We start from the raw sequence: 15632 nt of genomic DNA on the forward strand, positions 1-15632 counted from the left end.
CCCTCCTTCCCCTGCCCCCCCTGCACATCATCTCCCTCCTTCCCCTGCCCCCCCTGCACATCATCTCCCTCCTTCCCCTACTACTCCCTGCTACATGTCATCTCCCTCCTTTACCACCCCCCCACATCATCTCTCTCTTTCCACTGCCGCCCCCACTACAAGCCATTTCTCTCCTTCACCTGCCATCCCTCACCTTCTCCTCCTGGAGGTCACATCCTCTAGTGGAGCCAAACCTTTGCGTTAGTGTTTTGTGGTCAGTATAATCCCGTAGAAGCCGGCGTTGTGCCTTGTTACGGTAGCCCATGGACCTACACTCCCATGTGCACTGGTTGGACAGAAGATGCCGTGCTGGCAGGGGCTTGGTTGGGCTCCAGGTGAAGAAGGGGGGAGCAGACCCACCAGGAGGAGGAAGAGGAGGCCGTGGCAGCGGCGGGGGCAGGGCTGGGCTTTCTCCTCCCGGATGCAGGTGTCTCCTTGGTTGTCCAGAGCTCACCTCCCAGCTGCAGGCCCTGGAGGCCGCTGTGCCTGCCGCTCTGGTCTGTGCACACCTGTCCTTCTGAGGAATGCCTGTTCCTCGGGTTGATTTTGCTTTAGCTGCAGTGAGAGGGATTCTGTCACTCACCAGCAGGCGGGCCCTCAGGGACGCACATCTTGGTTGAGGTCTTTTGTCTTTTGTCTGTGGAGCCTTTTCCAGCTTGCTTCCAGGCACCCCCGAAGGGATTAGGCGCTGTCCCAGGTTTTAGCCACGTTCATGGCAACCTCTAGAAGGGACTTCCAATTCCCAAAGGAAGATGTGGCCCCGCGATAGGGCTTGGGCCTGTGCGAATAGCATCTTTGGTTAAGAAGGGATTCTTCGTGCTCTGTGAATCACATGAAGGGGTCCGGTCAGCCCTGCTCTGAGCTACACATCTTTCAACACGCCCAGGGGAGGAGCGGGGGGCGCGATGGAAGTTCCCCCCTGGCGTTGCCCCTGCACTGGGTGGAGGAGTATCCCTGTCCCCTGCTCCCAGCGTCAGAGCGCTCACCCCCCTCGGCTCCCTCACGTACCCTAAATAGTTTTCTGTCTTGGAGGATTTTAGAGTAAATGCCAAACATCATATAATTTCTCCCACAAATACTCGAATATCTAATTCTAACAAATAAGGACGTAAGAAAAACATAACCACAATTCCATTATCACATTGAACAGGATTAACAATGATTTCTTAATATAATCTATACCCAGACTATGTTCCATTTCCCCAAATTCCCTAAGAAAATGTAGTTTTACAGTTGGTTTGTTTTTAATCAGGAGCCAGACACGGTCCCCACGTTGCACTCATCGGGCAGGTCTGTTGAGTGACTTGTAAGTGATGGCCCCTTCCCCTTCCTCCCACCGCTGGCTTGTCGGGGGCACTGGAATGCTCATGTCCTGAAACATTTCCCACACTCCACATTTGCGGGGTGTGTTTTGTGGTTTTGTTTAGTGTGTTTTGTTACATAATTTTTTTTTCCCTGAAAATTGGAAGGGAGACCCAGAGTCTTACCTGGATTCAGCTTCATTTCTTTTCTTTGTGGAAAGGAGACCCCCTGGGGGGGTGTGGCTCGATGGCCACCTGCACCTTTCTTCTTGTTCACGTTCTCCATCTCCTCTGCCTTTGCTTTCCTTACTTCTCCAGCCCCTTCTTCACTGGCTTACGCCTCTTCACCAGCTCTGGAGGGCTTCCTGCAGGGCGGGTTTTGCTGACTGCATGCTGTGTGCGTGGGTGCGTGTGATGTTTCCCTTGTAAGTCCTCTAAGTCGATAATTGGACGTAGAGCTTCCTGCAGGTTCGGGGCTGTGGGTTCCTTGTTGCTCTGTGGCGATGAGGCAGAGGTGAGGCATCTCCATCCAGAGGCGATGATGTCTCATTCTCTTTTAGGGTGTTAGAAACCATTGACAACCATTGCCCAAATTCGTGACTTTATTGGGGATTGACTGCACACTGGGGATATTATAATTCTTCCTTTATCTGATGTCTGATTTCTACAACAAGAAGTATCTCGCTAATGATCTAGTCGTTGTAAGATGAGGTTCCTACAGGAAAGGCAGGATAAAAGCTTGAGTTCTTTTTTTTTTTTTTGAAGATTTTATTTATTTATTTGACAGAGAGAGAGACAGCCAGTGAGAGAGGGAACCCAAGCAGAGGGAGTGGGAGAGGAAGAAGCAGGCTCCCAGCGGAGCAGGGAGCCCGATGCAGGGCTTGATCTTAGGACCCTGGGATCATGACCTGAGCTGAAGGCAGATGCTTAATGACTGAGCCACCCAGGCACCCCTGAGTTCTATTTTTTACTTACCAGCTTCAAAATAATGACACGATTGCTAGCGTGCTCCAACGGTGACCAGCAAGTTTTAGAAAATTATCATTATGAACTCCTGCTTTGAACAGTTTGATGGATTTAAATGGTTGCCGTTGTTCCCTTTATTGATTCTGAAATTGGCCCATCTTGGGCTTACGGGAGCATTTTCACATTGGATTCTGAGTCCTTGTGACATGACCCCAATCTTTGTAGCATCTTTGCTTTCTGTGAAGACAAAATGTTCCAGACACATCTTGCACGTTTTCTGTCTTACTAAATCAGACATGTTTCTGAGGAGGGTTGTTTAGTTTTCTTGGGACACAGTATCATAGGAAATAGGGTGGTGGGAATGCTCGTTGCTACTGGATTGGTCCTTGTTTTTAGACCTTTCCAGTGGCCAGGTTAGGAAACCCGTATGTAAGAAATCACAGACTCATAATAGCAGTTCCAATTAAAATTGAAGACTACAGAATTTTTGCTTAACCTCTTCTGTCTTATATCTGTATCTCTCTTTCTCCGGGGTTGAGAATTCCATTTCCTAATTACACCGACAAATTTCCGACTTACTTCACCTCACAACATGCATGCTCACACAGCAGCCCCAGAATAATGCCCCCACATTCACCCTCCCCTCCAACACCACTGTCGTGGCCGACCCCCCGCCTCCTGAATTCAGTGAAGAGTCCTTGCGCTTCTTTCTGGTGTAGACCGTATCCCATTAGGGATGTACAGGTATCTTGCTGTGATTTAAAATTACTTGAAATAATTCCCCTCTAAGAGGTTATGCCATTAACTCAAAGCACAGTTATGTTCATATGGTTCAACTTACTTTGGATTCTGGAGATTGATTTTTAATATAATTTTGTTTCACAGACATATAAAATATTTACCTGTTTCTGAAGTCAGAGCCATAAAACAAGGTGTGTTCACTAAAATTAGGCTTCTCTCCATGTTGCCCCTGTTCTGTTTCCCTTGAAAAATGACCATTAAAAATTCTTTTACTTTGGGGCACCTGGGTGGCTCGGTTGTTAAGTATCTGCCTTCAGCTCGGGTCATGATCCCAGGGTGCTGGGATCAAGCCCTGCATTGGGCTCCCTGCTGGGTGGGAAGCCTGCTTCTCTCTCTCCCACTCCCCCTGCTTGTGTTCCCACTCTCGCTGTCTCTCTTGTCAAATAAATAAAATCATAAAAAAGGAAATTCTTTTAATTTAATTTATTAATTCGATACATTTATTTACCAAATAAATTTAATTTATTATTTGCTTTACTTTTATATATTCAAATATATATTCACATGTCTTTAAAATGTCTCCACCTTTCTTAAAAGAACATACCATATGTATTTTTGTCTACCTAGCATTTTTTCCCCCACAAATACTATCCTGTAGATCATCCTGTATGAATGTATAGGGAAATTCCTCTTTTCTACTTTACAGCTGTGTGGTGTCCCACTTTGTGAATATATTGTCGCTTCCATTCATGAACATTTGAGTTAAGTCTAGTCTTTTCCTGTTACGAATTATACTTCACTGAATAGCTTGGTGCTTATGTCTAATATGTATCAGGGTAGATTTCTACAGATGCAGTTGTTGGGTCATGGAATAATTGCATCAGTAACTTTTCTAGATATTACCATATTTCCATACCCTCTTTAATGGTTATAAGAACAGCATGGTAATTTGAAAATTCTATCATTTCTTTTGTGCTTACTAACTGTGGGTTGCCAATAAAGACAGTCTCACCCTCATTAACTATTTGATTCACCTGAAATACAGTCCCTACAATAAAGGCAAGAGAGATGCTGTATTCCTTCCCTATATTTGTTAAAATTCATACAGATGAGTTGGTTTTCCTAGCAATCTTCAGAGGCAGGCATTGAGCTCTTTTCAGGATCATTATGAACCCACAGATTTAGATCTATTGTAATTAAGTCCATCATAGTCATTTATATTAAAATTTTTTTGAATAATTTTAGGCTTACAGGTGAGTTGCCAAGATGGTACAGTGTCCATATATATCCTTCACACAGTTTCCTTTCTGGTACTAAGGTGTATTTGTCAAACTTAAGAAAACAACATTGGTACATAATTATATGAACTAAACTCCAGATTTTATTTGGGTTTCTCCAGGGTTTTCACCATCCTACTTTTTCTGTAGAATCCAAAGATACCACAATGCAATTCACAGTAATCTATTTGATGTTCATTTTTTTTCTTCTTGGGCTGGTGAGAGCCCCACCCATCTGACTCCTATCCTTTAGTTGAAATTCAGTGGCCTGTGTGTGTGTCCAGGCCAATTAGATGTCCTCAAACTCATTTCAAACATTTCTTGCTCCAGACCTGGAGTGAGTTATTTTTCCAAAGAACCTTGGTTCTTTTCCGTGAGAATGGTATTTAGAATCATAATCTGAGCACTGATGGTGCTCATTGGTACTGGATTGTCATTGGTTTTTCGGCCTTTTCAATGAGGAGAGTTAAGAAATACATACTTTTTAGATTGGGAGCAAACTCTAGGTTCACACTGGTCTGTAATTCAAATGAGACATTACAAGGTCTTTAACTCAGCTGCTCAAAGCTAATTATATATTCGTTTCTCTTTTGCACTGGAAACCTCGGCTCCTAACAGTACAGTTACTGTGCTCCTCATGGTGCATCATTATGCTACTTCTTACCTGACCGACAGTAGCAGAGGCAGCCTGAAAGCACCCCCGGATCTCAGGGCTTTGCTGCGACAGAGGTTTCCTGCATGCCCTGATGGGTAGCCGTGGTGCTGATTCTCAGGGTCTTCACTCAGGGCCCAGCTGAGGGGGCTTCTCTTTCTGGAACATGGTTGATCCCTACTTGATTTGCATGGAAGTTTATTTGTTTCAGTTTGTGTTTTGATTTTTAGTGACTACTTTCACTAATTTTGTGACTAATTTTCTCCTTTTATTTATTTGTATTTTTATAGAAAATATGTATATAGTTTCCAATTCAAATATAAAATTGGGTATATTGAGAAAAGCCACCTTGCCTCCCTGTCTCCTCCTCTCTCCTCCTACCTCTCCCCTAGAGCTAACGTTTTTTATTAGTAGTAAAATTATTTATACTTGGAAATGTATAATGTGTTTATAACTTATAACGCAGTTATTAAGATCATTTATTTGATTTATCATACCTTTGTTTTTGTTTGAAAAAATATGTGAAAACATGAACCTATATTTTGTGCAACAAGACGGGAACCCTGGCTTGGAGGAGATGCTCTGGCCCCCACCAGTGATCACTTTCAGACAGTAGGAGATTGACTGTCAGCCTCTGAACTTCTCTGCAGGGCTGACTCATATCCTGAGATGTGCGGCCTCTTTCCATTCCTGTAGTGATTGGAGTCTGACTGCCTTTCAGTCAGGTCTGGGGACAACCCTGTCATCAATCTCCTGGTGACCCTCTCTTCTGCACCTGCTTTGGAGTAGCATTTGGTTTGAGGGGAAGGAGAGGACGTAGGTATGGCCAGTAATCAGAAATAGAGCCTTCAGTACATGTGGCCCTGAGGTCCTACCTGGAACATGATGGGTACGGGGCAAAGGCTCTCACTCCAGTTTTGTTAGACTCAGGCTTGCTTTCTCTTGCCCCTCCCAGGCTGGTTCCTCTGGGATTGCAGGGCTGGGGGCTGCACCCTCCCCACCAGGTGAGTAGACATTCACTGTGTAAGAGGCCACCTATACCCTGTAAAGTCCTCTCCTCTCACTCCTGGACCCGGAGGAGCCTCGAGAGCTCTGATTCTCTGAGACCAAATTAAATTTGTTTACAGCGCTCCGGAGTGGGGTTGGAGCTTGCTGTACCCCCAGCTCTAAGAGGGCAATGATGTTGGTAAAATAGTTTGTCATGCTCCGACCTTGCCCTAATAAAGTGCTTGTTACAGGAGCTTGTTTCAGGGGGGACCCCCTCCACCCCGTTCTGTTCCTTCTAGTCCTCACCCAGGAGTTGCCTGGATAATCACGCATTTGTTCTCCCTGAAGGAGTTGTCACTGTGTAGAAGGAGGACCTCAACAGTCAGGATGCGCTGAAATACAGTGTATGTGGCATCTTTCTGTCTGAGTTCATGGGTCTCAACATGGGCATTCCAACAAACAGAGCTGACTCTCTTATTAAAACTCAGGGTGAAGCATTACCTGATATTATCTTGTTTGTGTCATGCTCTTTCCTGAAACCAAGGCAGTAATTTATTTTAACCTCCAATGAAAGGGCTTCCGGGAAATGGCAGTATGTTGGAGATGGAAGTGTTTGCAGGCTTACGGGGTGCTCCAAGATAAGAGCCTCATGGTTCTGTTGGAAGATTTAATATGGTTCTTATCTCTTTCATTGGCACTGTCTGAAAGAGGCTTAGGTGTTTGCAATGAGAGAATTAGCTACTTTGGGCACTAAACCATTTTGTACTAAGATGTTGCTGTCCAGGGAAATACTGTTTTATATTTGGAGACTCATATGCTCCACTCTGCTGAGGATGGGTTCTGATCAGAATTTGGAATTGGTTGATCACTGACTGACAGCCTCTTCCAGGTTCTGATGGCCCACGTATTTGCCTTTGTAGAAGTGATCTTAGTTGTGTGTTTGCATGATAGCGTGTGACTTCCTCAGATGCTGTTTGTTTCTTCCCCATCTATAAGTTCTGCAAGGACAGAAGTCATGTGTGTTTTTCACTCAGAATCATGCACCCAGTGTCCACCACGGTGCCCAACCATGGGAGATGCTTAAGAACTTCTCTGAATAAATCAAAAAGTTTTCCCACAGTTCTCTAATCCAGAGAGAGCTCCTGGGGCTGACCATTTGTCTGGTGATTTTACAAAAAGCCCCATGAAGGACTGATTCTAGCAAATGACCGAGTGACCTAACTGCAAAACTGCATGATACAGGTGAGCATCAGAATAAAAGTGATAAAAGAGGTTCTGTCAGACTCTAAGGAAATTATGGGAAAAATTATTGTATTTTTAAATCTCCCAAAAGCTTATTTTTTTTCAAAAGCTTATTTTCTTGTCTTAACATGAGCTTTTCCTCCCTTTTTTTAAAAAGAAAAAACCAACATACTAAATGTAGCTATGTAAAAATTGCTTGTTCAGAACTTTACAAGCTACAAAATGTATTATTGCAATCTGTAGTTATACAATAAACAGGCATGGAACTATGTAACAATTCCCAGTATGAAATAATCATAAAATCCAATATTACTTTTTCCCCGGTACAGCCTACATTTTTTAATAAACTGTCACTTCTTCTGCTCTCAGCAAACACCAAGTTTCCTTTGCAGCCTGAATTTTGTGCTTTGTCTCATCTTGAACATAACAAGCACGTGCTGCATCTTATCTTCCCTTGTGAATCGTCCAGGGATTTGCAGCCATAAACAAGTTTGCTTTTAAATCCGCCAGAACCTTTAGGAGCTGTCCAAATGCTGACTGCCTCTGGGGTGGGGAGGATGCACGGTTATGGCCACACAGGTAGAACCAGCTATCTTTGAAGGGGTCACATGCTGCCTCTTGAAAGTGAACCCACCTGTCAGTGGCTGGGGTTGTATCCATGGTCTGGGACACCCCCCTGGCTGGAGCCCCCAGTATTTCCAGCACTGTCACTGGAGGGTGCCCCAGCATGCCACAGTGCATGACTGCCTTTCCAACTTCTCGTTTTCTCTGCACCAATTTAGAAAAACAGTTAGGGGTTGAAAAGGGATATTAAAAAGGGGTTTTCCTGAGATCCTCAAGGCAAGAATGGGTTTGTCTTTTGAAGAGGATGAACTCATCCTGATAGTGACCCCATCCCTCAGCTCTTCTCCCAGCCTCCGTTAATTGTCCTTAGCGGAGCAGCAATGATTTCCCCACCTGGGGGCAGCAGGAGTTTAGGATGGAAACTGGCTTCATCTTTCAGGTTTCCATTTTAAATCTTTTATTCCCCCTAAGTCTAAATGTTTGCTGTGCCCCGGGGAGGTATGTTTTCTTGCCAGGAGTCTCCCAATTTTTGCCAAATGTAATTTCTGATGAGACTGGTGGGCTATGGGCTGGTTATTGATGGAGGGCGATAGCGATGTTAATAATAATAGCTTGAGCCCTGCCCTCCGCGGAGACTGTGGTTGACCAGACAGCCTGGCCTGGGTGGGATGCACCTACTTGTGATGTGTGGGATCGGGAAGCTGGCTGGTGTGGACACCTGAGCCACATTCTCCAAGAGGGACAAGGTAGACATTTGATCTCCCCCCTTACTTCTCTAGATTGGCTCAGGACTCTAGTGGGGCATATGGGGTTAGTCCCTCTACCCCTAAGTTGACGGGCTGTTTGGAGACAGTCTCTGAATCCTCAGTTTGATAGGGGGGATGGTGGTGGGGGAAGTGGCGGGAAAGGGAGAGGCCTGGGTGCCTGGTGGAAGTCCTGGGGGCTTTGTGAGGAGGGCATCATGGATGGGGGGGGTCCTGGGGGCTTTGTGGGGAGAGCAGCATGGACAGATCCTGTAGGACTCGTGTGACCACAGGAAGAGAGAGACCAGGTGAACTTACCCACCCTTTAGAGTGGGAGAAAAATCAAATTCTTGAAAGCTCGAGGCAAAAAACTACAGATTTGCCGTGAGATAATTGTGGCGAACTGTGCATATCTTTATATACTTACACATTATAACATTCCGTGAATGGCAGATTTAAACTTTTTTCTCTAAATATGCATTACTTCAGAGAACGCCATACACACTTTTGCCCTTGCTAGTGAGAGAAGAATGAAATTGTCTGGATTTTGTCTTTATTCATTTTCCAGACTGGACCTATGCCTCTCAGCTGGTCCTGCCTCCAGCACATGGGGCTGGCTGGGGAGGGGGCTATGTTGGTGGCGGCCTTGTTCCCACTAGCCACATAGCAGTAAGGTTCTTAGAACTTTGAAAACTGGAGTAATGTCACAGATGGAACACTGGGTTCTGGTTCGGGAAGACTGGCCACCACTGTGTCTCCTGTGGGGGTAGGCAGCCCCGAGCCCTGGTGTCTTTAGCACATGCACTGTTTTAAGCACAAGAAGTTGGTAGGGGCCTGCACGGTGACCTTTCCTGGGAAGGTAGTGAGTTTCCTGGTCACTCCCTGCATCCCAGTGTGGCAATCCCCCTGAGAAGTGAGCATCAGCCAACAACTGCAAACTAGCGACTTCCCAGGCCCTAAGGACCAGGGGCTTCAGGCCACCAGATCTCGTGTTGGGCCCCCGATGTTAGCTCCTGACTGTAGTTCACGTTTTGGGCATCAGAAGTACTCAGTAATGATCGTTAAACCAATTAATGGCTTTTTATGTATTTTCTCCAGATTGGTAAACAATTCCACAGCCGTCAATTTAGGAGTCAAATATAAAGTGCGCTTCTCTCGCTCCTATCGCAGACCCTGAGTGCCCTCCCCAGAGGCAGCCACAGCCTTTGGTTCTCGAGGTCCCATTGCTGAGGTGAGCCCGCAGATGCATGCACACGCATGTGCGCATGCTCAGAGCTCCCCGAAAACACGGGCATGCGCGTCGCGTGCGGCCTCTTGGCCTGTTCACCCGGTGTGTCTTGGAAATTGTTGCACGTTAGCTCAGAGATCTACCCCATTCTATTAACTATCTGTCTGCAATCGCAGTAAATGGAGGGCCTGTAATTTGTTTAATGAGTCCCGCAGGGGTGATTTCCAGTTGCTTGCTATTTTAAACCATCTCGAAGTCAACAGGATGGGACATACATCGTGGTGCCCATACGCTAGCATTTCCGTGACATTCAGTGCTGGAATTGACATTTCTGAGTCAAAGGGCAGATGCACTGAAAATACTGAGCGATGTCGCCCAAGTGCTTTGCACAGAGAACAGCCCGGAGTATGGGTGCTGATTTTCACTCCTGGGGACACTCCTGCTCTCAAGAACAGAGCCCCCGCCCACGCGGCCACCGTCCCCAGGCTGGCTTCCAGGCCTGACCAGTCACCGCGGCCTCGCAGACTTCAGTCATTAGTTGCTGCTTTCCATGATGTTATGAAAATTGAGTTTTAAAAACAGTTTGTCTCTGGAAATTCAAATTACCTCCTGCCACTGTTGTTTTGTGTGTGTGACGTGACATTTCAGATGAAAGAGCAGGTAAACCCCATGGCTGCTGCCTAGCACGTAATAAGTATTCAGTAAGTGTTGCTTCTTGCCCCCTTGAAGGATAATTGTCTGTGGCTGCTTTCCAGAAAAAAGGAAAAATTTGATTGAGGGTGTGTTGGGAAGAGGGGATAGGGTCTAGCTTGAGCTGAGACCCTACCTGGTGGGGGCGCCACGTCCCCGGTCCAGGTGACTTTTCCAGCAACCCTTTGAAGGGAGTGGTGGTACCTGTATTTACAGATGAGCAGTGGGGGCCCAGAGAGGTCAAAGTGCTTTCTCAAGGTCACACGGTCAGCGAACAGCACGACCAGATTAGGCCCCTGAGCCTCTGGTTTTAGCCTGCTCCATCGGCTGTTAACGTCAGCTCAGGAGCAGCGCACTTGTATCTGAAGCAAGGGTTGTGTGGCAGAAGGTTTGAAAGCCTCTTTGTATGCATGCGTGCACGTGTGTGTGTGTGCATATGTGTGTGTATACATGTATGTAGATGTGGCTTGTACACGCGTAGCCCCCGAGTCCGAAACCTGCCCTGGGGGGACGCTGGGAGACATGTGCATGGCTCTGCCGTAAGCCGCTACTCCCACGTCACTTTTGGAGTGTCCAGCCGAAAGGCTCCAGGGTTGTGTCCAAATTATTCAAGTCAGGAAATAAAACTGGGAGGGAAGTCATGTACTTGCCTGATGCATTATTAATAAAGCAGAGGAGAACCCAAAAACAGTAAGATCTTTGGAAAAGTAATTTTCACTTTGATGTGGCCACATAGATTTTAGAGGGGAAATAGGGTCATTTTATACCAAGTTTCCCGAGCCTTCAAATGAAGCAGAGAAATTTATAATGAAGCCCAAAGGAAATAATTTTGACAGGCACAAACCTGTGGTTTCCCATTATTAAGCGGACGTCTTCCCGAAGAATAAAATATTTGGTAAAGTATTTTCCTTGTAAGTGTTCTCAGCAGCGTGGGAATACTTGAATGACAGCTTCGGCCGTGCCCTTTGTGCCACAGGACAGACTCAAGGGCTGGTGCCGTGGGCTGGCCGGCCGGTTTCCATCCTCCGGAGGGGGAAGGCCAGCTCCTGTGCCTTCGCACTTGCGCACTGTCCCAAGTGCAGATGAGGGATGTGCTGGCTGTCTGTTCCTAAAGAGGATTGGCTTTTGAGGTGCCCACTCTTAGAACGTGGTTAATGGTTTGCTTGCTTAACGTGGATGGTGTGGCAAGTTTATAGAAGCCTGGTTCCTCCCTTTTGAGTGTATGTGAAATACTTACGTACATCTTCTCTTTCTGGGGCTGCTCGAACAAGGCACCACAAATAGGGGTGGGGTGCTGGAAACACCCAACTTTATCCTGTCACAGTCTGGAGGCCAGAAGTTCAAAGTCAAGGTGTCAGCAGGGCTGCATTTCCTCCAGAAACCCTAGGGGAGGATCCTTCCTGACTCTTCAGTTTCTGGTGGCTTCTAGTGTTTCTTGACTTGTGGCCACATCAGCTCCTCCCTGCCTCTGTTGTCACGTGGCCATCTTCCCTGTGTGTGTGTCCTGTTCTCTCCTTATAATCCAGTAGGATCTCGCCTAAACTGAATATCTGCAAAGACCCTATTTCCAGGTAACGTCACATTCTGAGGTTCCAGGTGGGCATAAATTTTGGGGGGATATTTTTAAATCCACTACACCCAATAAATAGAATATTTAGCTTAAAGATGGATTAATTAGGAAAAACATTTTATAGGCAAAATTCCATGAAATAAAGAACTTTAATGTGTTGAGTGGGGACCTACCACCTAACTGGGGTATAGCAACCCAGCTCCAGCTGACTTTGCAAATATATGCAAATGAAGAAGTGGCCGGGTTTAGGGGTTCTGAGCACAGAGTCCTATAAATTCCCAATTTCTCCTGTCATTAGAGGCTGCCAGGATTTTCTGCCAATGGACATAATATGAGACAGGGCCATGGGCATTGGCCCTGTATTGACTTTCTTCTTACCTTATGTTTTTGGTTGCTTTTAGTAAGTTTCAGGTATGACCCACTTGAGTCCATTGTGACTGTTGAGTCCCTAACAGGGAACAGAGTTTCTAACAGCCTGGGGTCTGGTGGGTGGAGTCAGTCTGCTGCTGACCTTCAGCACCTGAGCGTGGCTCTCAGGGTGCCCTCAGCCCTGCACCTGCAGGGGGCCTGCTCCTAGCACAACCCCGGAGTGAGAGTTCCCTGTACTTTTGGGGTGCCTGAATGGAAGTGCGTCCTAGGAATACAGACTTATCAGTACTTAATCCTCGAAATCCAGAGTCGAGGATTGTTTTTGCTATTTCCCTTCCATGGTATCTTCTCAATATTGTTTTATTTGTTTGTCTTTATAACCAACTGGGCCTTTTTCTTCAACCAGAGTTTAATAATACAGAACTGTGATGGTGTGAATAATATGAAATAGTCCATGCCCCAAAGACTGTAAAAATAAAAGCCATGGTTATGACGACAGGTGGGCAGGAAGCTGGCTCTGGTTTAAAGCTTTGTCGTCTGTGCGGGAGTACACAGAAGAAATGGATTCGGTCGGTGTGGTTTCGGTTTCCACGAGTCCCTCCAGCTCTGAAGGTGATGCCCTGCAGGAGTTCTCAGAGCTCTCCCTCTGGACTCATGTTCTCCTCCCTCCTGGAGGCAGGGCTGTGTTGCCTCCTGTTGCCCCCGGTCAGTGGGCTGGGGGGCCGCTCTCATTTCCCACTGCCACGTGAAGCTCCCAGAGAACCCAGGAGCCTGGGGAGGCTTTGCTTCTGGGGTCCATGAGTGAGAACGTTCCAGGATCGTGTAGCTCCATTGGGAATTAAACAATGATGCGTCAATTGTGTACAAGTTAAATAAAAACAATAACAGATAGTTTCTGTTGGTGCTCATATATAAGCACGAAAACAGAAAAAGACTTTTCTTAGGAAAGGGAACTTTAGATTTATCTGTAATGTTTCATTTTTTCAATAATTTTTTATTTTTTTTAACCAAAGTAGTACATGGATGCGCTGTGACAGTCCATAGCACTACCCTTCCCTCTCTTTAACAGCCTTGTCCCTGGAGAGAACCACTGTCACCTTCTAGCTCTTTCTTCTGAAATGTAAGCTGGTGTATCTCAACAATGGCATCGATTGCTATTTTTGATTGTTTCATTTTGGGTTAGTTTTGACTTTCCATTGACTTATGCTATTTGATAATTTCTTTGTTTTTTTCTGTTCTCTGTTTCTGGGATTCCTGTTGTTCGACTATTGGGCCTCTTGGATGAATGCACCCAATTTCTTATTTTTTATCTCCTATTTTCTACCTCCGTTTTTTTTTTTGTTTGTTTGTTTTGTTGTTGTTGTTCACCTTTTGGGAGTATGTCCTTAATTTCATCTTTTAAAACTGTGGGGATTTTCCCTTAATTCTGCTCTTATGTGTGTAATTTCTGAGCGCACTCTCTCGTTATCCGAAGGGTCCTGTTCTATGCACACCTGGTCTTTTGTGCATGTGCCTCTCCTCCCTTCTGAGGATACTGATCATGGGTTTCCCCCCACAATACGTCTCTTTGGATCCCTGCATTGTGCCTGTCACCTCTGAGTTTACGTTTCTTTCGCTGGGCCAGTTTCATGCCCAGAGCCTTTTCTCATTGGCCTGGTTCGTGACTGCCCACCGGTGCTGAAGTGAGAGGCCCCAGCAGCTGGTGGACGCTTTGGGCAGGTGGCACTTTCTGACTGGTGGTTCCATGTGGGCTGCTGCCGGGAGCTGCTCATTTTAACGGGAACCCGCACTTGTCAGTGTCTGTGGTCTCCCTCCTGAGCAGATGTTCTCCTAGAGAGGATCGCTTTGTCTCCTCTTTACAGGGTGTATGACTTTGCTAGAGCTGCTGTAACAAAGCCACCACTGATGGGGTGGCTTAACAATAGACGTTTATTTCCCTGCCGTCCTAGAGGCTGGAAGTCCAAGATCAAGGTGTCACAGGTTGGTTTCTCCTGGGGACTCTCTCCTCAGCTTGCAGACCCTTCGCTGTGTCCTCACGTGGCCTTTTCTCTGTGTGCCCCCATCTCTGGGGTCTCTTCCTCCTCTTAGGAGGGCACGGTCGGTCAGGTCAGAGCCCCACTCTTATGAGCTCATTTAGCCATACTTGCCTCTGGAAACACCCCTCTCAAGTAGTGATACTGAGGATCGGGCTTCAGTGTGTGAATTTTGATGGGACACAGTGCAGTCCATAGCGTGGGGTGTAAGCTGGATATCCGTGCTCTGTGAGCCCAGGGTGGGGGTGTTGGGGCCTCATGCTGAACGTTGACTTTTACTTAATGGCCTAGTTTTGGGTGCCTCATTGCATGCCTGTGTTCAGCTGGGCTGTAAATCCTGGATCTGGAACCTATCTGAGTCTTCCTCCCCAAAAGCCATCTCTTGTTTTCTCTTGTGTGTGTGTGTGTGTGGGGGGGCATTGCTTGAATCTGGGCCTGGGGGGGGTCGGAGCTGCTCCTCAGGACGCCTTTCACGACCCCTCCTTTCTGCAGGCCCCTGTGCTCCTCAGAGTAGCGGGTCTTCCCATGCCCTTTCTCCGGAATTCCTGATTCTGCACCCCCTCACCTCCCCAAAAAGGTTTGGCTTCAGCTTCCTGCAGTCTGCAGAGTGGGCCAGCTCTTGCCAGCCTGCCTTCCAGCCCCTCAGTGCTGCTGGCCGTGCCCGTCTGCGGTGGTTTCTGTCTCGTCTTTGTCCTTGCGGGGCTATTCCTTTATATCTTATTGTCGTTGTCTTGGGCTGGGAGAAGGAAAGAGGAAGCAGCGAGTGTTTGATCTGCTGTGTCCGAGCAGAAGTCCCGTGTATCTGAGAAGTGACTCCTTACATGTGCAGCGCGTGGTGAGCCCGCCGAAGGGCAGGCCTATGGACGTGGTTCCTGTCTGCATCTTCACCTCCACGTGCTCGGAGAATGGGGGGGAGTTCGTGTGACTTCATCACAGCATGGAGTTCAGGGAGTGACACTTTGTATGCCTCTTTTCAGAAAACCCGGAACGTTGGGCTCTCAGGACAGGAGCTGATGTTCCAGCAGCATCGTGGGCTGATTTCCTCAGGGCCCGGGAAGACTGTGGAAATGAGCGCTGCAGGGAGGTAAGAAGCCCTCTGTGGGGACCGTGCGGCCTCTGGCTTGTTTCCCAGTGAGCTCACTCCAGACAGATCTCTTGGAGTTTGCATCACCATCTGCTTGCGTTTTGAGTCTCAAGTCAAAATGTTTTTCCGCTCCTCATATGCATTTC

General features: G+C 46.9%; 1 long non-coding RNA gene across 1 annotated transcript in view; it reads left to right on the top strand.

Annotated features, from left to right (window-relative positions):
* The window catches only part of LOC117802779, a 297497-nt gene that overhangs the window by 49258 nt on the left and 232607 nt on the right, over nt 1–15632 (top strand). The window contains exon 2 of the long non-coding RNA XR_004626318.1: nt 15380–15486. This is a non-coding gene — a long non-coding RNA (uncharacterized LOC117802779). The remainder of the gene's footprint in view (nt 1–15379; nt 15487–15632) is intronic.

The sequence above is a fragment of the Ailuropoda melanoleuca genome, chromosome 6 (assembly GCF_002007445.2).
Source record: "Ailuropoda melanoleuca isolate Jingjing chromosome 6, ASM200744v2, whole genome shotgun sequence".
In the NCBI taxonomy this organism is placed as follows: Eukaryota; Metazoa; Chordata; class Mammalia; order Carnivora; family Ursidae; genus Ailuropoda; species Ailuropoda melanoleuca.